At 37.8% G+C, this 25,267-nt stretch overlaps 1 long non-coding RNA gene across 6 annotated transcripts in view; it reads right to left on the bottom strand.

Annotated features, from left to right (window-relative positions):
- Nucleotides 1–25,256, bottom strand: part of LOC109368526 (uncharacterized) — a 379,404-nt gene extending 354,148 nt beyond the window's left edge. For 4 of the 6 annotated variants that reach the window (XR_014884414.1, XR_014884408.1, XR_014884410.1 and 1 more), the window contains exons 1-2: nt 25,127–25,256; nt 21,049–21,098 (exon numbers count right to left, since the gene is read on the bottom strand). This is a non-coding gene — a long non-coding RNA (uncharacterized LOC109368526). Of the gene's footprint in view, nt 1–21,048; nt 21,099–24,868 lie in introns of all 6 variants that reach the window. The other 2 variants (XR_014884411.1, XR_014884412.1) reach the window with 2 other exon arrangements.
- Between the last annotated feature and the right edge of the window lie 11 nt (nt 25,257–25,267).

Raw genomic sequence — 25,267 nt, 5'->3', positions numbered from 1 at the left:
AATGGTGTCTGGCATGGAAGTGCATATGGAGCAAAGGTGTCACTGAGTTGTTCCATGAAGAAAGTACTGCGCCCACTGACATTCACTGGTGCTTGCTGAACATTTACAGGTAGCAAGCAATGGACGTGGGCACAGTGAGGCATTAGGTGCTACGTTTCGGCAGAGGCAACAGAAACAGATGTTCACCTCCAGTGGTGCAGATTTTGACTCGCACGGCACGCGGGCTTTTCTTTCAGCAAAAAGGCATAGCTAATGAAGCTGTCTCTGTTGAAAAACAGTGCTTTGTAGCTAAGAATTTGCTCTATCAGACAGTGTTATTGTGCTCTTTGTATTTGTTTTAGTTTCAATGGAAATAGGAGGCATTACTTTCAGAGTTACATAACTTATACATAACATTTATATAGAGATGTTTGCATTGTATTTTATACGTATTTTTATCTACGCCTTGTACATGCATGTGGGCAAACATAATTCAACAAACACTTAAAACTACTTCTAAAGCCTAGACATTCATTTAGTACAAGAAATAATGTGTAGCATTGCTTACAATGGCTTCTACAAACACAACAGTCAACAGCTTCATTAAATCTTGCCTCCAGTGACTAAAAAGTCTGTAGACAATTCTAGTCATTTCATAGCTCTTGATTTTGGGGCTATGAGCAGAGCTTCCCACGGATGCAAAGCCACATGGTTTTCCTAACCAAGTGCAGTGTGAAAATGAATGTTGCAAAGCATCACTGCATGAATCAGCAAATTCCTGTATTCCAGTAACAGAGCTAGCATAGTAAAACAAACAGCATAAATACAAAAATGTGTTGCTGTCTACACGATCGCTGGGATAAAACACAGCAAGATAGTTTACCAGAAAGTCCTTTGAAAACTGTAAAAAGTTGTACGTTGCAAATTACTAGCAGCCTTAAATTCTATTTTCTCTCTACTTAAGAAAGAACTCATGTAGCATTTAGGGGGCAGGGAGAGGCAGCAGCTTTGGGTAATTAACACATGCTAACTATACTGAAAATATACATAATGCAGATTAAATTCTTCAGTTTTCTATTAAGAAAACTTGGTAAGGATAACAGAAAAAAAACCCACCTGACTACTGAATATTACTGCGTTGTTTCCCTCACATTTCTCAGTCTTTCACACTTTCTTAGCAGCAACAGACATAAGACAAAACATATAATTTTTAGTGAATAAATCTCAGCTGCTACAACTCCTTAGTATGTGACTCAAAACCCAAAATGGAAAACAAATACCAAACAGTAGAAGAGCATACAGTAAAAAACACTACCTGCACCTGAAATACTGCACTACACAACTCAACTGCTGGGGAAAAGATTACTAGAAATGATCATGTCACAAACCAGAGTAAGCACAAGAGAATGACTGGACTTGGACCATCATTGTGTCAGTGGAACTTCTGAATAACCTTCAGTTACGTTTTCTCACTGACATAAGCTGGTTATTCAGCATGATGTGTGTGTGTGAAGCCATGGTGCACGATGGCTGCACATGTTGATGTGCAATAAGCAACTAGTGATTTTGAAAGTCTATCCCTAAATTCTTCAAGGGAGAGACCTCCGTCTCAGTGCAAACTTCAGCATAATATCATCTAGCATAAGAACGCTGTTGAAAACTGCCTCCAATTAAACAAACAAAAAAATACTCGAAATATGTTCGGAATTTTTTAAAAATGCTAGAAATGTTCTCTTTTAAAATGTAATTTTCCCCTCAAGGTTAGAAACCCAATTATATAAGAAAAACTGCCTTAAAAAGGTAACTAGGATGAACAGGAGAGTGACTCTGGACTAAGTGTGCTGCAGAGAATCATAAGTAATAGATGCCTGTGGTCAAATGAGACACACTGGTAAGTCTGTTGCTTTCAGAATGTTAAATTCTGCAAAAGAGATTTAGACATCTACTTAAAACTCAAATAAGATTTTCTAAAATTTTCTGATGATTAAATATTCCTTAAAATAATCATTGTCAATTGACTACTGCATCTGAGATATTGATTTAAATCAAATTATCTCTAATAATGACAGAAATAGCAAAATGACAGTGATCATCACTGTAAGACTTTTCCTTTACTGCTTGAGAGCTTCTAACCAACAGTGGTTCCTTCTTGGTATTTATTGCGTGTATGATTGTTCTCTTCTTTTTGTGAGCTTTTTACTGCTTTATCAAATATTCCTCAACCACAAGAATTTTGAGGGCTCCTACTATTAAAATTATGAACTTTTCTAGAATAGGTTTTTTAAAAAAATCTGGTATTGGAAATATATGATCTTTTATGATGAATAAAACAAGAGCAAAAAAGGTACATCCTCAAAATATGAGGAGGCAAAACACTAAAAGCAGACATAACATTTTTATTATCTCTTGATAACAGCATGTATTGAAATGCTACGCACTAGCAATTGTCAATGGTAACTTACTGGATCAATTTCATTAAATATTGTTAACTTCCCTTAACTGGAAATCTAATTCATTAAACCTGCTGTATTTCTTGCAATCTGTAACTATCATTTATTAAAATATTACAAGACGTATGAATATCTCATTATTTACACATTATTTCTAAAATAAAAGATTGGTGTTTTCTTCAGAAGTACCAGAGTCGCACTCACACCCCCATCAGAAAGTCTATTAATAGCAAATAGGATATACTGAGGAGAATTCCATATTGATCATAGACATTTTGATAAGGCATGGTATTTTAATAAGATTATCTAACGTGTTTCATGCTCAAGTATAAATTATGAATTCTTACCACCGATAAGAATTTCTTGCAACTCTATACTGTTGTCCAGATGAAGCACTCAGTTTAATTAAATTTCACTAGAGCTCTTTGAAGCTAAGTCATCGTTAGCTCAGCTTTCACTGTTGATGTTGCAATTCTCTGCAGTTCAATGAGATATCTAAAATTATTCATACATAGAAACTCTTGTAGTTGGAGTCTCTTTGCTGGATCAGAGTTGATTCAATATCAAAAGAAGGGCAGTGATAAACACTTGCAAAAAAAAAAAAAGTTCGACAACTTGCTCTACAACACTGACATTGATGCAACCATTAGAATATGTGAGCAGCAAAAATCTCTCATTTATGCTCCAGATTAGGCTAGCTATTATGTGGGATATCCTAATGACCCATGCTTGTAATTTCAACAACAATTTGTTTAGACACAAATGTGATTTGACACATCTAATCTGAACATAGATGAAAGCTAAGCGGGATGCAGATCTCCTGTGAAAGTACTGCAAAATACATTTGTTTTTGAGCTACTTTTCTGATTCTATTTTTACACACTATTATTTACCACCAGTATCCTCTGGGTGATAGTTAAGGAAACAGATGCTGGGAATCTCTGTCCCTTCAGTTCCTGAGAGGAGGGCTCTGACTCACATTCGTGCCCAGTCTCTCCTTTGTACTCACGCATGCAAAGGGTGGTTGTGTGAAACTTAAATTACTGCTTGATTTCCAGTTTCTCATTGCCAGTTTCCTCAAAGTTTCCACTTACGTATTTTACAGCTTTACCAGTTTCATTTGAACAGCATTTTATTACACGTTTCCCCTTCCAAAACTTGAACTTCATTTTCCCAGGATAAAGTTAAATTCTGTTATTTTGAAGTGCTCTATTTACTTGGGATTTTCCAATGAAACTGGGTAGAAAAGCGTATGAACCTGGGACAAAGTTGCAATTAACTTTTAACAGATGTTTTAGTCTGAGTTTTTTCTGACATTTTGAACAGATGCCCATTTGCAAGTGATAGTCAAATGGTTAGAGATGAAGAACATAACAGATCATCATATCTATCCAAAGCAAAGAATTTAACTCCCTCAACAAAAGACAACTATAAACAAATAAATACAGCTCACACCTATTTATCAGGCTATCATGGAATTTCCAATTGTCTATAAGCAGACATAGGAAAGCCTGCTGGCTGAACGCTTTCAGATTTAAGGTAGAAGTAGGACAGCAGCAGTGTTTCTTCCTGGGTGAGATACAGTACTTATTTATTCCTAAAATGCAATTCGTTATTATTTTGAAAATGATGCCCAAAAGCCTAAGAGCAATGATGGAGTTCAATTCTCTTGGTTTCATTCATAGAAGATTCCTATTTAACTAGAGTTTAAAAAGAAATCACAGTGCAGTTCAGAGTTGAGGTCTTCTGTTGTTTAGCAATGAGTTGCCCTGAGTTTCCAGGAGAAACAGTCATAATATAATTAATCGGGTGGAACAGCTGAATACACAGCCTGCAATTAATTTCACTCTGAATATTAGCAGTTCCACAGCAGTTGAAAAGAAATTATATCAGTCAATAGACTTCTGAATTAAGTAGGTTGTGAGCAATAAAATAAATTATTGTTGATATTGTACAACTTGTTTAAATCAACTGAATGATTACAGTAGATTTGTATACTTAATAAATATGTACTATTGCTCATTTATGTAGAAGAGGAGATTTTCATTCCAACTCCTAACTATAGAGGAAAGAGAAGTTTTAAACAAAATGTAGGCCACTTACTGAACTGAACAAATGTGTATTGCTTACTGTTTCATTATTCAGTATGTAAATTGCATATCAGAACAAAGCATAACAAGCATCTGTAAACTGGAACCTTGTTTCTTGATTATCCAGAGATACAGGCAATATCTCTTCAATAGTTACTTTCTGGGAATATTTCTCCACTAAGAGATAGAATTCTAAGCAGATGGTCACTGAACGAGAAACAGTGGAACAGTGGCACCCAGAGGTGAGAAGCATACTGTTCCTAAGGAGTTATTTCATTTGTTGTAATCTATTTCTCATCTTTTCCTTCTATTCCCAACTTTTATTTTTCCCCTCAAATGACAGGTGCTAGAAAGAAAAAAAAAAAGCTGCAATTTGAAAGAAGGTACTCAAGAGTCTAAAACAGAAAGCCCCTGGTTTGTAACAACTATTACAGTTCGAAATACATTTTAGAAACACATTTTTCCTACATATTTTCACTAACAATGAGCAGGATGAAAATAACCATGGAAAATAGAATATTTTCAGATGCATCTCTTGAGCTGAAATTCTGAAGCCACAAAACCCCACATATTCCCTAGATTTGCAAACTGAATTCATTGTGTAGGATTATAACAGGAGCTGAAAACCCAAATACAAAAGTTGGTCGATTTTTTTGGAAAGAGGCTTGGGATCATAATACAAACAACTATAATTGACACAAGCTGTCCATACTACACCAGATGCCTTGATTTCAGACACTGGTGAGAGTTTGTGTTGTTGTAGTGAAGGCATCAGGCTGAGAGCACCAATCTGTGATGACCTCCTATATATCTTTTACATATATATACGCACATAAATACATCTGGACATGACAGTTTTATTTCACAAAAAAAAGTTTAATTAAATACAAAGAAATGGTGTGGCTACCCAGCATCAATTTCAGGAAGACCTAATAAAATGAGGCCCATTGATTTTTTATTAAAAAGGCCATATTTTTGCAAATACCAGTGGATGCCTGAACCGTGCAGCCAGACTCTGTACCTGGGCTGAGCTGAACCAAACGACGCCTACATTCCCTTAGGATTTTCCAAGTAGCCTTCTACTCAAGAGGCTTGAAAGGTTTGCTAAAAGCCCTTCATCTGCTCAAAATGCAAGAGAAAATGAACGTGCTTGTTCAGCTTGAAATTTAAATATACAGCTTATTTCTGTGGGTTACATGGATTAAGAGGGTAGTCCAAAACGTCTGATGCTTTTCACTAGCAGCAGAATTCTTTCCTCTGCCCTCCACACTACTTATTACTATCACTGTTATTATCATAACCGTTATCTCCTAAGTAGCAGTGGTGATACGATAGGAACAAAGATGGAGTTCACTTTTACATATCCACATCTCCAGCCCACGCATGAAAGTGTTTCCATGAACTCCAGATGGATGCACGCATTCCCAAGCTCATCTCCATATCTGCTGTGTTCAGGATTGCATTTAAAACAGCACCCCTGCCAAAACTATCAGCTGGGCTCTTACCAACAGAACACAGGGCAGCGCATCTCTCCACACCTGCCTTGCATACAAGATCTTAAATATGCAAAAGCAAAGAAGGAAACATTTCAGCTACATGCAAACCTCTCACTTCACGTACAGCCCTATCACTGCCTTTTTTTTTTTTTTCTTATCTCCTTAGTAAGGCTGCGACTATTTGCAGATAATTTCTGTTCCAAAGGCAGTGACACACCGCCGAGATCCAATACATTCAGCGTGTTGTTGCTGAACGAAGGCTGTAAGGCGCAGAACGAACGGACGGAGATACAGTTCTCAGTACAGCGATCCCACGATGACCGCTAGCAAACGATCATCCGATAAGAATTGTGCCGAGTAACGCTAAGTTTATTGCATATTTTATCTCGGCAGGAACATTCCCGCATCAATCACACTGACGGCTCCAGCAGCAGCGCTCGGCGCGCCAGCAGCGGCCTCGCACAGTGCCGGGGGCGGGACGGGGGCGCGGCGCCACCTGGCGGCTGCGGGGCGGGAGCGGCGCTGCGGCTGTCGGAGGCGGCTCCGCCCCCGGACAGCGGCGGCCGGGGAACGGCGCTCTCCCGCCGGCGGTGCCCGCGCGGCAAATGGAGGCCGCCGGAGTGCGGCTCGGTGCCTAATGTACTGCGTGCTGGAGGGCCTAAAGAAAGACGCCTTTCGAAGTATTAGCAATGGAATACGTTAGCTGTCTTTCAAACACCTCAGACGCGGTATTGTACTTATTGTACTTGTGTCGTTACATCTATTTTTGCCTCAGGTGTCCAGAAAGCGTTTTAATAATCCTAATTATGCTCGCCTCATTCTTGCGTTTAACTTGGACTAGTCCTGTCAGCACAGGCAGGGGCTCGGCTACCTCTGTTTTGAAATTCAGGTTCTAGGTCCCAGAAAACGTCACCCTAATGGTGATCTATTCCCACTGAAACAAAAGTCACCTGAACGCATGGCTGGAAACACCCAACTGAACAACAATGCTTAGACCACAGTTCCTCTTCCAGGACTGTGCTGTAAAGAACCAACTGCAAAAATATGTAATACGTATTGCCAAGCAGTAAATAAAAGCAGCACCTTTTAATTCCATAATTCAGCGGGGAGGGAAACATTGCAGAGACGCAGAACAGCAAATCAGTGAGAATTTCCTTCCACAGAAAGCAGAGAATTCTCCGCGCTCCATAAAAGTGCGTTGGGTGAGGGGCAGGGGGAGAGCAAAGGAAACCAAAGTATGAATTCTGTCCCTATCAATAAATGAGCCTTGGAGAAATGTCGAAGCAGAAACGAACGTCCTTGTTTCGATACATGCAGCATAACGAAGGGGATGGCAGTTCTTTACCCTTCCTCCATTAAATCCCTTCATTTACAGACATCCCTTTAAAACGGACTGCTTTTTAAAAGTCTCTCAAAGGGAAAAGCACTGCTTTAACCCTGCCTGCTTTATTTGCAGTACGCGGCTGCTGAGGCATTCTTACACATTCTGCCCGTGGCTCTCATAGTGTTAAAAAGAAAACAAAATACCTCTTCATGCTGTAAGCGCTATGCCTCACAGCCCAAATATGCATTTTTCTGTTTTGCAAGCGCTGCAGCTTACGCTACTTGGCTGTAATGATACCAGAAGAAAACAGATAGATAGCTTTGCGTCGGTGGTTAAACACTAGAAATTACTCTTGTGAGTTTTCCCTTCTGATCACATCTACTTCTTATACACACAGCTAGGAATAAAATGCTTTGAATACCTTCCACATACGCCCTACATGCAAGGCCAACAGCCGTAGCCAGGGAGCTAATGAGCAGCCCAAACTTTTACAGCCACCAATGAGGGATGGAAAGCACTGACTGCATATCTCCACCAATTCTGATATGCGGTGAAGATTTGCAGCGTTTCTGGCAAATTAGGTAAGTGCCAAACAATCTTACTGATGGTCTGCTTAGCCAACCACATTTCCTCTCATCCAGCAGCACACAGGAGCTTCCCTTGAAGTACGATTCTAGAGTGAGCTACCCAGCTTGACACAGCACTTGGCAAATACCCCCAAAGAACAACAGATTATATCTCCATTTAAAACATCATATCTAACATCACTGTAAATGTCACTGTTCCCATGGTTGGCTAATATCCTGGTTAAAGCACAATCCAGGAAGACATTTAGTTTTCAGTTAGGAACGATACACTCTCCAGAGAAAACAGTGGATAAAATGAAACAGAGAGGGAAGCAGCCCAGATAAAACACCACACATTGCATAGACCCAAACTGCCTGCACCCAACACATGTGAAAAGATCACTTCCATTTGTAACTTCTGTGGCTTTACAATTAAAAGATTACAGAATGCTCAGATGAAGTCATTTGCCATAATTAAATTCCACCATCACCATATAAGCAAATTAAATGGTACGTCTGGACATACATGAGTTTCACAGTAAATAAGGTAATAATACTTCTCTTTACAGGTTTAGTAACTATTTAGAAAAATAAATTAACTAAAGATTATTCATAAAGCCTAAAATTCAAATCTGTATTGGTAGATCCTCAGCTTATGGACTACATATATGTATATATTTATTTAGGGAAATGAAATGACAGAATATAGTCTGCTGACTATCTGATTTTAACTAACCAATACACTTATCAAAATGACAGTATTATTTTCATAGCTGCCTGAATGTAAAAATAAGTTCCATTTGATATATAATGTTTATATTAATCCTTTTAAACATTTGCTGCCTTTCACCCCATAGGTGATTCCCTGTAAAATGTGCTGAGTGATTTATGAAGGTCTGACCCAGCAAAGTGCAGAGAAGGCTCATATCCCACTGGCTTCAGGAGCAATTAAGGGCTTTTCTATGCACCTTCCAAGATCAAGTTCTGAGGATTTGGCTGGAATACACTTTTGTTCAGATTTTTGTATGCTGACTTTCTTTGTCATGCTTTCACTCTGCACTGAGGTCAAATAAAACTCTTACTAAGAAAAATATTCAGTTAAGCCAACGTAAGTTTGAGCAAGAAAGGAATGCTGTTATGAATAAATGAGTGAATGCCATAGCTAGGTCTTTCCTAAGAATTTCATTTCACAAAAAAAATTCACAGTCCAGACCCGAAGAAAATATAGCTGTCATTGTTAATAATGACAATACAGCAAAAAATATTACCACAGTAATGAATAGTTTGAAGACCCAAAGCTAACATTCAGCAACTCTACCTTTTGTAGGAGAAAATCCATTACTCTAATTTTTCTTGTTTGCCTGTACAGCCCAGAATTTTCTCTTTTTTCTTTGATATGTCAAGAACCATTTTTAAGCAGCTTGTTAAGTAACAGTGATCATGACATTCCACAAAACATTTGAAAGGATTAAATAATCCAAAGGGTGTATCTGTCTCCAATTGAACAGATTGCCTAGGAAAATAATCTCTTCCCTTTAAGCACACTGCTTTTTAGAACACTGTGCAGGAGGAGCACTGAGCATTTTAACAGGTAGTCCTGACTTGAACACCAGTAAAAAGACAGCCCAGCATTCTTAAATTCAAGGGGAGAAAAAAAAAAGGTGATGTTCTTTCAGTTGTGTCTCTGCTAACAATTTGGAAGCATCCATTGTATTACTACCGCAGTGTTATTGAGCTAGTTTTATTAAGGCAAATTTATAGCAATGTTAGAAATTAATACCACTCTTATTTCCTCCACTGCCTGGCTTTATTGAATGCCATGGGGCATATTAATCAGTAAAGCCAAGTAGTGCATGAAATAAAAGTATAAATTAACCTGTAACATGAATGTAAAAAGGGGCTTAATAAAATAGAAATAAATAACACTTTAATGATAATCAACCCTGCCCAGCTTAACCAAGAACATAGTGTAATAATGCTAAATACAAAAAAAGTATTTAAGTAAAGTTTAAATTATGACACAAACACCATAATTTTCAAAATGAATGCATAATTCACTTTATTGTTTAAACACACAAGTTTGTACAAAATAAGTAAATAAACAAACAAAAACCATCTTTCTAGTCTGACATCTCTAGTAGAAGTGCTGTCAACTCTGGGAGCAGGTCCAAAACACAGCAACAGGGAATGAGAGAATGATTTCAGAGCTATTTCGCATTTTAGGATCTGCGTAGCCAAAAACTCAAGTTTTCACACAATATACTTTGCATACATTGAAAACGTGTCTTCAAATACCAACTAAAACTGAAACTGTCTCTCCAAACCTACTTAACACAGGTGAACTCCACACAATGTGTACCATTATTGATGGAGGGAATGGTCTTGCAAGTATGTGTGGTCATTTTAACCTGCCCTTAAATTTATGAGGCTTTAAAGAAAACAGTGTATTCTTGGGTATAAAGCAAGAGGATTTTTTGGAGGGAAGTGTCTCCCCTCCAGAGTCCAAGAAGAAATTACTCGTATTACACACAGCAACGAATGTAAGACTTGGCAAAATCAAAGTTAATTTTGTAATTGTAAAACAACAGCCAGCTCAGCTTTTCACCACAGTTACTGCAGTTCCATAGCACAAATATTTGATCACGTATCATAAGTATAACTACTAAATGAAAATACAATCTCTGCAAAAATAGGGGAAAAATGCCCAAAATCTGTACCACAAAAGACTGTAGTGTATGCTCCCTCTGGTGGCTCTGCTGCAAAGCTAAGCATGAAACACATCTGCTGTGAGTGCTCCGCTTCTAAAGACAATGACAAAATTATTTTCTAGGAGTGTCAAATAATATGAAAAAAGGTAAGATGAGAAGTGCCACATCAATGACTTCCACATTTTGCAACATAAGAGCAACACTGAATTGAAGGTTTTACAAATTGCCATTAAAAACACAGTGGAATCCACTAGATCATATTATTTGTATTATTATTGAGATGTACTATTCTCAGATACTGAGAACATCTAAAAGATATGGTAAACTATTCTAGCACTGTAACGCAACAGAAAGCACAGCAATAATAGCAGGGTGGCAAAGTCCTAGGCTACAGAAAGTGAGGACAAGCACAAATACAGCAGCCATAAACATAAAAACAAAGAGAGAAAGAAAGAAAAAAAAAAAAACCTGCTTACCTTCGGAAGGCCTCATGCACACAGGGATCTCAAGCAAGATCTCCTCAGCTCCACTGCCAACCATTAAATGAGGGCAGAGCCTGGCTCCACCCCTTCCACTCACTCAGGGGCATTGCATGCAGCTGAGCTCCCCTGGGCTGGCCCTGCCTTCCCACCAGGTGCTCAATTACTGGCTCAAGTCCTGACTTAGCATTTCTGCTATAACTACATATGAGACACTGTTTGGGTGGACCTGTTGCAACCAGCATTAATTTAAACTTGTTATATTTGTAAATTGTGTAAAACAGGGTTACAGACTGGTTACATTCCAAAGCGTACCTAGGGTCCAATAGTTCAGGACTTGACTTTTGGAGAAAAGCGAGGCAGTGAACAGGAGACAAGTGAAGTCACTCTTTGCTGAGGTTCACTAGGAGCTCTGTCAGCTAAAATAACAGCTCCCTGTTACAGCTTCTGGGCAGCTGCACGTTCTGACAAACAGATCCATGCAGGCTCCAGTAACAGCACACCCAGGGAAGGGAAGACAGCTCAGCCGTTGGGTACTCAAATTTGGTGTCTTTTTGTAAAAGGGGAAGCATTTTTGCCATGAGGCCTTCTAAACACACATCTTTTGAGATCAGAATTTCTACCAATCTTTTTTCCTGTTCATCAACTGTGGTAACAAATTCAGCCTCAACAGAACTTGGGTAGACATCAAGAAACCAGCATATGTAAAGGAACTTCATTTGGACTTTTTTTTCTTTAATCAAAATTTATGCTAAAAATCTGGAATTTCTAAGTACACTGAGTTTAACCTATTGCACAGCATTTTTCACATATGCATTCATAAACTTCAGGGGTTTATGAGATGCAAAAGGCTCCATCATTTAGAGTACTGTGGAAATATACTATCTTAGGGCTATTATAACAAAACGTTCCACAGAAGCAAAGAAACTAAACTGGAAAAATTATTGTTAATCCAGTAAGTAAGCGTAAAGAAACAAACTTTTAAAGACCTTTAAAAATGGTTCGTATGGAACAATTCAAACGGACACTTCAACATTACAAATATTGGTCACTGTGTTCAGATTTCTGAACTCCACATTATTTTGTTTGGAGGTCAAATATCTTGAATAATTAACCTCAGTGCTGATGGAATTATTGTCATCGGACATGAAGAGATTAGTAAAAATATGAGTAAGTTCCTGTTTTCAATGACAGTGGAATTAGCTTTAAATAAAAGAAAGAAATTGCAACATAAATATGGCACTCTAATTACATAATAATACAACATTTATGGATAATTATCTAATGTAAAGCACCAAAAGTAAAAAAAAAAAAAAAAAGAGAAGCTGGAAAATGCTCCTTGTTGGTCTCTATGTTACAGAGGTATCAAAGTGCACATCTACTACACGAGAACTATCCCAACTGGACAACTCATGATAAGTTCTCTGAAGAACTAAAACCTTATGGAATCAACAGTTCTGTAGTTCCCAAGAGGCTATGCCAACCTACAGAACACCCCAAATCTAGGCTTTACATTTAAGTAAAAAATTAGGTATGTGCATTAAAAAAAAGTGCACACCAGTCAGAAACACACTGTCTATGGAACATGGGCCAAAAAGAAGAGTATAATGAAATTGTGACAGTATATTTCAACTGACTACATACAAGCAAACAGACATTCACAGTGGCTCCCTGAGATCCTTTCAAGTCTATTAGGAGACTATTTTAATAACAGAAGACTATTCCCTGCCTTGGTTAATAGTTCTGCATACTTAAAATAAATTTCCTACACGCTTACATCAGTTGATTAAATCTGCTACAAAAATCATTCTGTTTTCTTCAGATCCCTCGGTTGAATACAATGCTGTATTTTCACACCACTGTAGGGACACAATTTAGAGAAGGTGAGGCTGTGACAGCTCTGCTTACTGCTTGCAGCTGTCACTAACGCTAGGTCTGTCTTCACAAACATTATTACAAGTGTGTTCAGCTGTGTTCATCTGAGGTGTCCTTATTCACAATAGCTGACCTTCATGGCTATGTCTGACACTTAAAAAGAAAAGTTCTGCTTTACAACCTTCAGTGTGCCTTCAGTTATAAATTACTTGTAGAGTATTAGTAATAATAATTGATTTTAGCAGTAAGTAATAGTAATAAACAGCTTCCACTATTTAATGAAAGAAATGCTTCATCTTTGTGTTTTATTTATTAGCATTCAAGAACCTTCCACAATCTCACTTAATTAAACTAGGAAGGATGACCTGTCAATGATCTTTGTTCAAAAAAACATTAAAAATATATATGTATTTTCAATTTCTCTACAAACATTCTTAAGGCTTGCTTTTTTTCCTTTTGTGTGTTGTGAGCTCATTTAAATACAGAAAAATGAATTGTTTGAACTTTCTTTACATGTTAATGACATAGGACTTTCACCTTAATGAGCTGCATCAGTTACAAGTAAGTATAATCAATGAAGAGTTTTAGCCTGTATTGGTCACACTGGAGCTCTCCTTGGTGTTTTCAAGTGAATCAATTGCAGGGACTGCCTAAGCATCTTTTTGCTGCTTACAGCTAGACCCTTACTGCATGTATGTTTGTTTTCTAATCAGGATTCTAGCAAGGTAAAGCAGCACCTGCAGGTCCATAACACATAAGAACTGATGCTCACAAATGAGAAATTATAGACTAAGAAACTTTACTGGCAAACAATGTGATGAATGATGTAATTATTCCATCACTAATGGCAGGAAGGTTTCAAATAAACAATACCCAATTAAAATCCCACTAGAAAAGGATAGCAGCTGCTGGTTTTATTTTGCTTTTTTTTTTTTTTTTTTTTTTTGTCACAAAGTAGTGGTAACTGAGAAATAAAATTTAATGTCACATTATCATGATGCAGATAAAAATATACTGTATGCTTACAGAAATGTCAAGCTGGAGATTCTGTCATCTCTCACCACTAGCTGGCACCACAGCTTTACAAATGTAGTGATGCATCCCGTTTATATCTTACTAATTAACAAGCCAACTACATAATTTTCAACAGAAAACAATTATTCAAAGCAAATGAGGAATATTTAGAGCTATAAACTAAAATGAGTCTGAAAGCGATATTCTAAGTGATGACTGGTAAGATATATCCTCTGCAAAGGAAAATGGATAATAGTTAACAGACTCGGGGCTTGCTTTTATTAACTAAAAATAAACAGTACTGTGCACAGATGGAAGATCTGATATTTCTGTTCTTGGTAGGGAGGTCAGTGATGACACAGAGGTCAATATGTTGGATTATGAAGGGGATGGACCCCAATAAAGTGCCTACCTCACTGGGATTTTTAATCCTGAATAAACTCAGAGGACATCTCAGGTTTTTCCCTAGAGAAACTGCTCAACTCCACCAGCTAATAAATAGCATACAGTCTGCCTTTACCAGCTTCCTTCTCTCAGATCAGACTGCTGGCACGACACAGATGCCATAGGAAGCAAGTATGAGGTTTCCATTCCCCCGCAGCTGCGGCCCTGACATTGCAACAGACTGCATTGCTGTGTTCTACTCTGACTCTTCCAAGGTGGTCCCTACGGACTGATCTGACACACGCATGGCACACGCACCCCAAATGCAGAGATGCACAAAGTTCACAACACAGGAGTTAGCAAGTCATCTGCTGCTCGGCCTTAGAAGAGACTAAACTGTTTCCAACTGTCTATGAATTTTATATTTATTTACACGCTGCAGAAATAAACCCATAAATGCTCACATAATACCAACAGCAACGCACTGCTGCTGTACAAATACATCATATTTGTGGCTGATCTGTCAGCTGTGGTATGAATAGACACTGAAACACTTCTATTGTGTAAGAAAATCCACCATAAAAATAAAGTTTTCTCCTATCACAAGGTAGATTCTCTGCAGCTATTCAACTAAAGCCACAGTGAAAGCTGGGACACAGAAACAAGATTTCTATGTCCACAAAGGCAATTACCTCAAGAAAACCCTGCTGTTCTGGCACTGGCAACATTAAACAGCATAGCTCATAAAGTTACACCTTTTTTTTTTGTAATCTTCCATACAACCAGAGAGATTATCAGGCACATTCTGAACAGTGGCGACACAAATACTGCTGCAGTTGATTCTCTAAATATCTAGCTGATAGCTCTCTACCCATTCCTGTTAGATAGTTTTCTTCTTTACCCACAAAACAAACAACAACAGAAAATCCACAGAATAAAAGCTACTCACAGTTATGTAGGAATAAAAAAAAAACAACAAACTGATTTGTATTTTAAATCTCTTGGAGTAGCTTCATATTTGTTAGTAAATTTTATCCTTCGCTGATATCGGCATTTTTTGTTTTGTAAAGCATTACTTCAATCCCACATTGGCCAGTGTGCATCTGAAGGCTTCTTGGCTAATCTTACTTTAGAACAGAATGGAATAACTGACACCATACTCTTCTCTCTTCTACTTCAGAAAATGCCTAAAATCTAAGGAACACAGATTGGGATCACGTGGTTCTTTTGTAAGAGCAAAGTTTAGGTGACAGTAGGCCTCTTTGCTGTACCTAGATCTATCAGATCCCTGCTGCTGGCAAGTGACATTTGCAAAGTTCACTTCACAACAAAAGGCTTTGAGTCTTTGCTTGGTGTGACAAAGACTATCAATAAACATCCCATTAGTTGCCTCTTCTCTTTTCACACAGCCATGGGAGAGGACACCTTTCTGCTGTGTGCTCCACAGAATAAACGCATCGACAACATCAACTAGTTGTAACAACAAGAACACCGTGGACTTGCCCTGTTCCAAAGTTATTTTGAGGTCAGTTTGGTAGTCCTGCACATGGTCCACAAGGCAGCCCTCGCAACTGAGTCAGTTCTGCAAAAGTCAGGACAGACGGCAATGCGAGATGGAGGATCATAAATTGGAGAAAAACTAGTGAATGCAGCAAAGAAGCTTGTAATGGCTGCAGAATAATAAACTGTTAGAGTTAATCCACTGCTATCTGTCTTTATTTTGCTAAGCCACTCAAGTGGACACCACAGCACTGAGACTGCATTAATCAAAATTTGGAATGACCTGCTTTTCATTGCAAACTGCAGTTATCTTTCTTTACTGATCGGCCTTGACCCGTCAGCTGCATTTGGCACCGCTGACCCTGGGGGTTCTTTTGAAGAGCCTGGAGTACTATCAAAGGTTGTCTGACTCTGTTCCTGCTTGGCTTAATTCATATTCCACTCAACATACCCATTTTATTTCCAGTAGAAATTGCTCATTTAATTGCATTGTATGTTTTATGGGGTATGCCTCAGGCTGCGTTCTTTATGCCAAGCTTCTCAGTATTTATATGTGGAATGGTGAAGAAGACAAAAAAAAAAAAAAAAAAAAAAGTAATTCACAGTGCTAGACCAGGCTTCGTAATACCAGTAATTCTCACTGCTTTAAATTGTATACAAAGCTGTCTGGGAATAAAACTAACGTATATGTCACCATCCAAAGTTCACTTGACAAATGTGTTGCGTTTAACCTCAGCCAGGTTTGCCCCCTTTTCAGGAATTTAGAAAACCTTTCTTCAGTGCCAGTGTATTTATAAAGTCCAGTAATTGACCTATCTCACAACTTCAGATCTAACCAGCTTCTAAGTTAGATGAGAGCTTTAGTACTACAAGTGCAAAAGTTTATACTCAAGATACTAACATTCTTTCAAATACTGTCATGGAGTCAAAAGTACTTAATTCTTCCCTTTACTTTGCAAAAGGGTTTGGGGCTCGATATTCCCAAACCTGACTCTTCCCAAAGAAATAGAGAAAAGGTGTAGCACAGTACAGATCTAGCATACCCACAATGTTTGCCAAAACAAATAAGATCAATCTATTTAATTATTTAATCTAGGTATGAGGAAATGCCTTTAAATATTATACACCATACGTAAATTGACAGACTAGCATTTACCATCACCCTTATTAGTAAAAGACAAACGGTGCTCTTAACAACTTGCAAGTCCATTAAGTCGCTGTTAAAATGAAGTGAAACATTATAGGATTTAGGAATGTAATGTAAAAAAAACATGACATCAACTAATTTTTGTCACTTTTTGAATTAATAGATAATCTCAACAAAGAGGACTGAATTTATGGCTGAGAATATTTAATTTTGCAATGGAATTGATACATTAAAATACTATCATGATGATTATGGAATTGGAAATTTCAGCTTAGATCAACTATTCAATGGGAATGTGGATCTTAGTCATCCAGTCAGTTTTGGAAAGGACTTCTCCTCTACCAAGAACTAATGGGAACAGAATGCTTTGCAAAGATCATAAATCTACATGCAATTATTAAAGTTCCAGAAACAGACTGCAGAGCAAAATACTGATTGGTATTGCAAGTAAAACGTATTTGTTATACTTACTAGTCTTCAACATCTAATTAAACTTACTCAGAGCTATGTTGACAATCTGATTTTAAAATCTAAAGTATAAAATGAAGAAAAATACACGTAGTAAGTACAAAAATAAAACTATCATCAACTTAATACAACTTTTGAAAACATTATAAAAAAGCCAAGATAAAGAGCACAGTAATAAAAATTGAAGATACAATCAAAAATTGGAAATAAAAGGAAGCTGCAAAAAGAACTGGGTTGCAGCTCATCCATGAGTTAAAAAAAAAAATAATGATAATAGAAAACATCTATTGAGAGCTCCAAAAGAAAACTTGGAAATAAAACACCCTCAGACGGTGGAAAAATGTTGCTCTGAAACTGGTGTAGCAGATGTGAGCTTTTGTGGAAAAGTTGTTGCGTATTTAAATATAGTTGATATAGTGTATATGGACTCAGAGAGCTTATTCTGATGTTATTCTTATGTCATGTGCTCTAAATTGACTAATTTCACTTGAATTATTATCAGTTGTAAATACAATTGTAATAAAGTCTGGAGTCTGAAATTCATCAAGCACTCATATGGGAAGAAAACAGAGAGGTTTGTTTCTTTCTGTGATATCCCCCTATTAAATTCATGAAGCCCATTCTTTTTATATACATATATATTTTTGTTAACAGATTTTCCTCTGCTATACATAATTATTAAGAAGAACAGCGAATCAAAAGAATAAATTAAAAAGAAAGGTAAGGTATTCAGGGACTATTCAACCTGGAGAAGAGAAAACTGAGAGGGGATCATCAATGCTTATAAATATCAAAACTACAATAGCCAAGTGGATGGGACCAGGCTCTTCTCAGCAGCACCCAGCGACAGAACAAGGGGCAACAGACACAAACTGGAATGTACAAAGTTCCATAGGAACGTAAGAAAAAACTTCTAGACTTTGTGAGTTACAGAGCACTGGAACAGGCTGCCCAGAGGGGCAGTGGATCTTCTCTGGAGATATCCAAAACTTGACTGGACGCCTTCCTCTTTCCTCACCATCCTACCTAAATTGTGACCTATGCAGAACCTCAGCAGAAGCAGCAATATTCACAGAGCTCTTGAAAGAACTGTAGAATCTCAGGAAGGCCTGAACAAGGTCTGAGGAGACATCTGCACAGGTGGTGTTCACATAGTGTTTAATAATGTATGCTGTTCTGGCATACTAATGTAATATAGGTAAGGTAGGCAAAAATGAAACATGGTTCCTGATGTTACAAACTGAGACAGTTATCAAACAGACATTAGCACCTGGTAGGGACATACTCATTCCAAGTGAAACTGAACTTAATACTAAATAGTCCTTTTCCTATTTACCCTTCACAGAGAAGTAATTCAGCTCAGTTCTGCTCCAGGCCTGACAAAGAAGTCCACTTGTCCACTAGAATGTAGTGTATAATTGCATGTCTGCTTAAACTCTTGGAAGGGTGATAAGCTTTAAAAAGAAACAAACAACCAGAAAAGCCCTCTGTTTGAGCAGAGGACTACAGAACAGAAGCAACTTTAATTATTTCTATGGCCAACTTCCAAACAGTGAGAGAATAAAAGCAACAGGTGTACTGGAGGGTTAGCACATGACTGCACAGGAAGGTCACCAAGTACTCAATTCTTAGATAAAATGGCAACATCAGAATTGTTCTACAGAGAGAGCCAGTTGCATGTTATCCATAATTAAACTACAAGCGTATTTCTTAAGTTTTAAATAAAATATTGTATACTGAGAGACACCAAAATTTACAACAGCAAACTTTCACCATTGGAAATGTCATGGTACAACCACAGCTAGTGTCTGAAATGGTACAGCCCTTTTTGCTGAATAAACCCATTAACTCCTAAATCACAGAGTATGTAGTAGTATCAAGGTAGTACTTCTTCAGCTTCATTCCAGAAGGGAAATGCATAGATCTATGTATCTACAGGTTCTGAGCACCACCTCTGAAATGGCACTCACGTATGAAAACGGATAACATCCACAAGTTACTTTGGACTGCTCAGGTTGTAGGCCTCAGCCTCAGTCAATATAAAGTCCAAGGAACATGCATCAGATAAGAATCTGATTTCGTAACTCTAAATCCTTCACCCAGAATTTTTGTACACTTTGGAGACATTGTTAGATGGTTTCTTTAAATCTCTTAAACACCACAAAACTAAACTACAATTTAACTATAGCTGGTACAAGATATTGTAACCAAGTCCCCTGACATCTGGGTAATATAGACTGTTACCTGCTAACAACTACAACAGCATCGTGGTTGCTGATGTTAGAAAGATGCTAAGTGTTTATAGTACCTTTCCAGAGAAGTGATAGGTTTCAGAGGAAGTCAAATGACACTCTACAAATAACAGTTGTCCGTCCTTCTTCCAGAAGCAAAATGTCAGCAATTAGAATTAATTCCAATTCCATTTAAAACGGAAGTGAATTGCTTTTGCTTACACAACATCACTTAAAGTTACAGCCTTAAAAATGAATATTTTTTTTTTATGTATTAGCTAGTTAACCATACATTAAAATCTCTTGCATAACCTACTTATATTATCATCCTCTTATTAACACATTTAAATAACCACGTAGACTTTAGAAATTTTGTTAAAAATATAGGTAAGACTTGGAGTTCCAAATGCAAACCTGTGCATGTGTGCTATTATCCCCTGGAATTTAAATTTATTTGGTCAGCTTTTGGAAGACCTAACATTATTCACATATGTTTCATGCCATCTATACACAGAGAACTGTACACATTCTTTCATTATAGTAATCTAAAAATCTCAAATTAAAATAAAGGTTTCTCTGCAAGAACAGAAAATTACGGTTAAAAAAAAAAAATCAATTCAATGTCTTTTCAAATATCTGAATTCCAGGAGAATAATTCAAAATGGAGTACAACATGTAACCAGTTTGAAATATTGTATGCCATGAGCAAGCACAGCCTTAGCACCTTAAGCATAGCTGGGAGAATTAGTGCAGGAAAGGAATCCCTTATGCAGCTGTTATTAAAACAAACATACAAATGAACCAAAAGAACCTGTCAGCGACAGTCCTTGGCAAAACAGAAGTACGGGTAGCTACTGCGTATACCAAATAAGCAGTTAACACTACATTTGATGTATAAATCACAGTCCGAATAATGTGTGCAAATTCGATTTAGAAAAAGAAGTTAGACGTCCTAACGTTCAGCAGGCACAGTAAGCCATTTTGAGCCACGCAGACCCACTGCCAGATGTAAGGCTAACTATTGGCTGAACGCTGACCATGTGCTTGAGCCATGCAGATCTGAAAACCCCTCCCAGAGCTAGATCTGCATTGCAGTCAAGGAAAGAACAAGATTTATTTTCCCTGCCTTACTCTCTTGCACAGCTACATAGGCAAGCAGGAGATTCACCTGCAGCTCCTCCCCTTAATAAAACATATCCAATAAAATCATTTAGCTAGTAGTACAGTTATTGATAACAAGTGTTTTTCAAATGTTAGTAACAAAGAATGAGCACAAAGGTCAAGAATAATTACATGCCATTCTTAAGAATTTGGATCTCAAGAGCAGCAGATATTACCTGCTGTGTCCTCCATGTTTCTTTCTCTCTTAATCTTCATTTTTTTCCTCCTGTAAAGACAATATGAACTCATTAAAATTCATTCTAGAAAGCTTGTATTTCTTACATTTTTGCATGCAATGATGATTTTTCACATATATCTTAGCACAGAGTGAGGATACATCAGCATCTCAAACACAGAGTATTAATTTTCATTTTACCTCAAGTTTTCAGCTGTGGTTATTACAATAGGCTCAAAACTGTTGAAAAATGCTATTTTCCCCCTAGCAATACAAGTGCACCTTTCTGTCTGATCTAAAGAAAATATTTTTGCTCACAAAAAAAAAAATAATAATAATAATCTAGCAGAAACAAAGTACGTTGCTTTTAAGAGAGCCCTAAATTTACCGTAGAGCCTAATATAAATCAAGAAGCATAGACTATGTTAGGCATGCATTACTACAAGTAAGCTTCTTAAATGTGATCACTGACACTTTAGCATGACACCCTTACACTGTGCCTTGGGCATAACTGTGCTAGAAATAGAATTACAAAGGTTCAGACAATAAATACAAAAGGAATGTGTACAAAATTACAAAGCCAACCATGTTAAAATGGCACCTAAACAAGGTATCTTTCCTTCACTTTTAGAGATTTTATTGTTTTGTTGGTCCTTGTAATCATTCAAAAGGTGCACATCTTGTCTAATTTTTGACAGAAGATGTAAAACAAATTTTAAGAAAAATAGAGACAAAACCAAATAGGGAAAGCAGTTTATGGAATAACAGAGAGTCTAAACACATTCAGATTTAATTAGGACCCAAAGAAGGGCAAAACAACTGGGAAAAAGATGTTTGAGAAACTGTATTAATTTCTACATCAATCCAAAATGCAGGATTATTTTCCATATTACATATCTGACTCATATATGAAATATTTATGTGAATAAATATTTTATTGCAGAAAGCATTAATCTCATGGTCCTGAGTGAAAATATACAAAGAGAAAGTAGTTTAAAAGTATTTTTAATCAAGCTAGTTGCTGATTATTTTGATCTCTCTCATTTCCTGGATCACAGCCCCGAGATGCAGCTCTTGAGGAATACAAGTCATGTGAAATTGTTCAAAGGTCTCTGACAGATGGTGTCTAACGGGCTCAGTTGCAAGAATTCGGTGTTATTTGCCCAATGGTTTGCTAGAGATTACGAAGGCTCTGTCAGAATAGCAGACACGTGTGCTTTAGCTCCAGGCGAACTAGGTCACAGACCCACACATTACTTCAAACTCACTTTTGTCATTTATTAACTATAGGAAACTAAATTGAAGCAACTTACATATCTACATGCATTCTGTGACTTCCATGCGAAAAAATGTAAAGAGAAAGGTGACAGACTATCTCAAACCACTGCTACTAAGTCCTCCAGGGACTGCCAGAGCTTTGGGGCATTGGACACATGAGCTGGCACAGCCTGGAGTTGAAAAAGCCTTATAGAATTGCTGTTTCTGGAGTGTATATGGAGTATTATTAATGTATGGAAATAGACTACTTTTATATGTATTTAGAGAATTATTAACAATTTCTGAAATAAAGCAAATACCATAGCATAATCAGACTACTAATTCTAATGTCAATAATCAAGTTATTTGTTCTATGTATTTTTTAATTACTTAAGTAAAGAGTATTCATGTAACCTTACTGCCTGCGATGACTAGAACTGCTAAAACGTTATCAGAATTTACATTAATATATCATACTGTCTTTTTCAGTTCAGCAGTTTAAACCCAGTGCAGAGATGAGAACAACTGTTCCTAGTTGAAGGAGATAGGAAGAGCTGCCCTGCTTGTAGAATAGCCAAGTGTTGATGTCACACCTATCCATGCTTAAATACCCTATATTTCTCCAACCCAGAAAAAAAGAACTGAATGTTAAATTTTTGTTCCAAAACTCATGTGAATATTTTACTATGCAGCACTCAGGCCCTCTTATCAAAATAGCAGCTGTCTCCTTTTCAATGTACGAAATTTAAATACATTTAGACCGGCTACATTTGCAAAACTACCACCACAGTACTATCAATTAATTTATAATAACCTCATTTGTTTCTGCTATTTAAGAGGCGTATGAAAAACAGCACTGGTTTGGTGAATGAATTCCATTAACATTACTATCCAGGAAATTAGAAAGCACAGCCATTTTCAAAGTCACATTTCCAATCTCTGTGTAACAGTATTAAAAAACAAACAAACAAGAAACATTGGACAAATTTGGGGGTAAGATTTCTATACTCAAAGATCCACTCCACAATTTAAAACCACGTAAGAGACAAGTGAAAATAAATAAACAAATAAATGAAAATGACAAGAGAAACCAGAATTTCAGCCACAGAAATAGATAACATTCAAAAATCTTTCCCACATATTTTGAAGCAGGATCAAACTACTGTTCCTTAGGCTTACAAAGAAAGTACGTTTGCAAAAACTGCTAGGGAAAAAAAAAAGCATGTTAATCATCTGCATGGATAACCAGTGCTGCATCTGCTACATAATATGAAATTACTTATAATGATGCCACCACATCAATCAGAATAGTTACAAGTGTATTAAACGGTACATTTTCTCTTAAGGAATTAATGTGCAATCTGAAATGTGAAGCAATATTCTTCTGGGTAACAACCAACCCCAAAATGCTTTGCCAGCATAAGACTGACTGAAATCAAAAGTACAGTTTTTCATCTAGGACCTCATACTTGTGGATAATTTTCATAAGGAACTGTGAATCTTTTTAAAATGTGCAACCCCCCTCATAGAATCACAGAATCATAGAATCCTTAGAGTTGGAAGTGACCTTTAAAGGCCATCTAGCCCAGATCCCCTGCAATGAACAGGGATACCAGAGCCACATCAGGTTGCCCAGGGCCTAATCAAGCCTTGCCTTGGAAGTCTGCTGGGACAGGGCATCTCCCACAACTCTGAGCAACCTGTGCCAGTCCCTCACCACACTCACTTTTCCTTATATAGAAGACTTTTTCCTTATATCCAATCTAAATCAACACTTTTTAATCTTGAAACCATTTCCCCTTATTCTATCACCACAGACCCTGCTAAAGAGTCTGGCCACCTTTTTCCTGTAGCTCTCCTTTAGATAATGAAAGGCCGCCATCAGGTCACCTCACAGCCTTCTCTTCTCCAGCCTGAGAAGCCCCAGCTCTCTCAGGCTGCCTTCAAAGGTGTGGTATTCCATCCCTAAGCATCTCTTAGTTTGTCTTTTATGCCAGCGTAGCGAGCACAATAAATAAAGTGACTCCACTGCATACTAATTGATTATCTGTAGGGGAAGACAATTATGAATGTAGAATTCAGATGTGATCTACCTGTGGCTGTACAACCAGATCAAGCTGCAAAACAAACAGCTCCCTGTCTGACACAAAGTGCAAAATGAACAGCAACCAGACTAATGCGGGTATGCCTCAAATTGAGGCAGTTCCAGAATAATGCAACAAAAATCTTCATAATTAACAAGTATTTTATGTCACGTATTCAGCCAGTGCTGTTGTTTGTTTCATGGTATTCAAGGGCAAGAGAACAAGCAACATAAACGACACCTATATTAAGATTTTTATTTGGGAAAAAAAAAAAAGTTAAACTGTGCAATAGGTCTGGGGAGAAGAAAGGAAGATAAGAACCAGATGGGCTTAGCCATAGCACAAAGATGAGGCAGGGGCTGCTGAGACACCCAGGAGGGTTACTTTGCAGGAAGTCGCCTCTCCTCACGGCTTAAAATACAGCCATGCTCCGAAAGCTTCTTTCAACTTCGGTACACAGTAATGAGAACATTTCCAAACCTATTGCGTGTATCTCTCCACGTGAAGGAAGTTCATTTCAGAGCCCGGCGCTGTGATAGAGCTCGTGAGAGCACGGCTCAACAGGGGACGTTTTTGCGCTTTTTTCCCCCCCTCTGCATCGCCTCCAACATGAGAACAAAACGCGGAGCAGCTCACTGCTGCCCGCACGTGCTTAGGTATTCAGCCTGAACCCACTCCCGTTTGCCACGGGTGTGAGCTAAACGGCTGCAGGACACTCTCACAGCCCTTAGGCATTACCTCCGGGACAAGAACGACGCGAGGAAACGCACCGCCTCATTCGGAACGCCCAGAACGCTCCATGCCGCCTCGCGCACGCGCTGAGGGAGAGCGCCGAACCACCGCAGCCCCTCCCGCCCAGCCGCCCATTGAGAACGCCAC

Source organism: Meleagris gallopavo, chromosome 7 (assembly GCF_905368555.1).
Source record: "Meleagris gallopavo chromosome 7, MGAL_WU_HG_1.1, whole genome shotgun sequence".
Lineage (NCBI taxonomy): Eukaryota > Metazoa > Chordata > Aves > Galliformes > Phasianidae > Meleagris > Meleagris gallopavo.
This window is presented reverse-complemented; position numbering and strand designations above follow the sequence as displayed.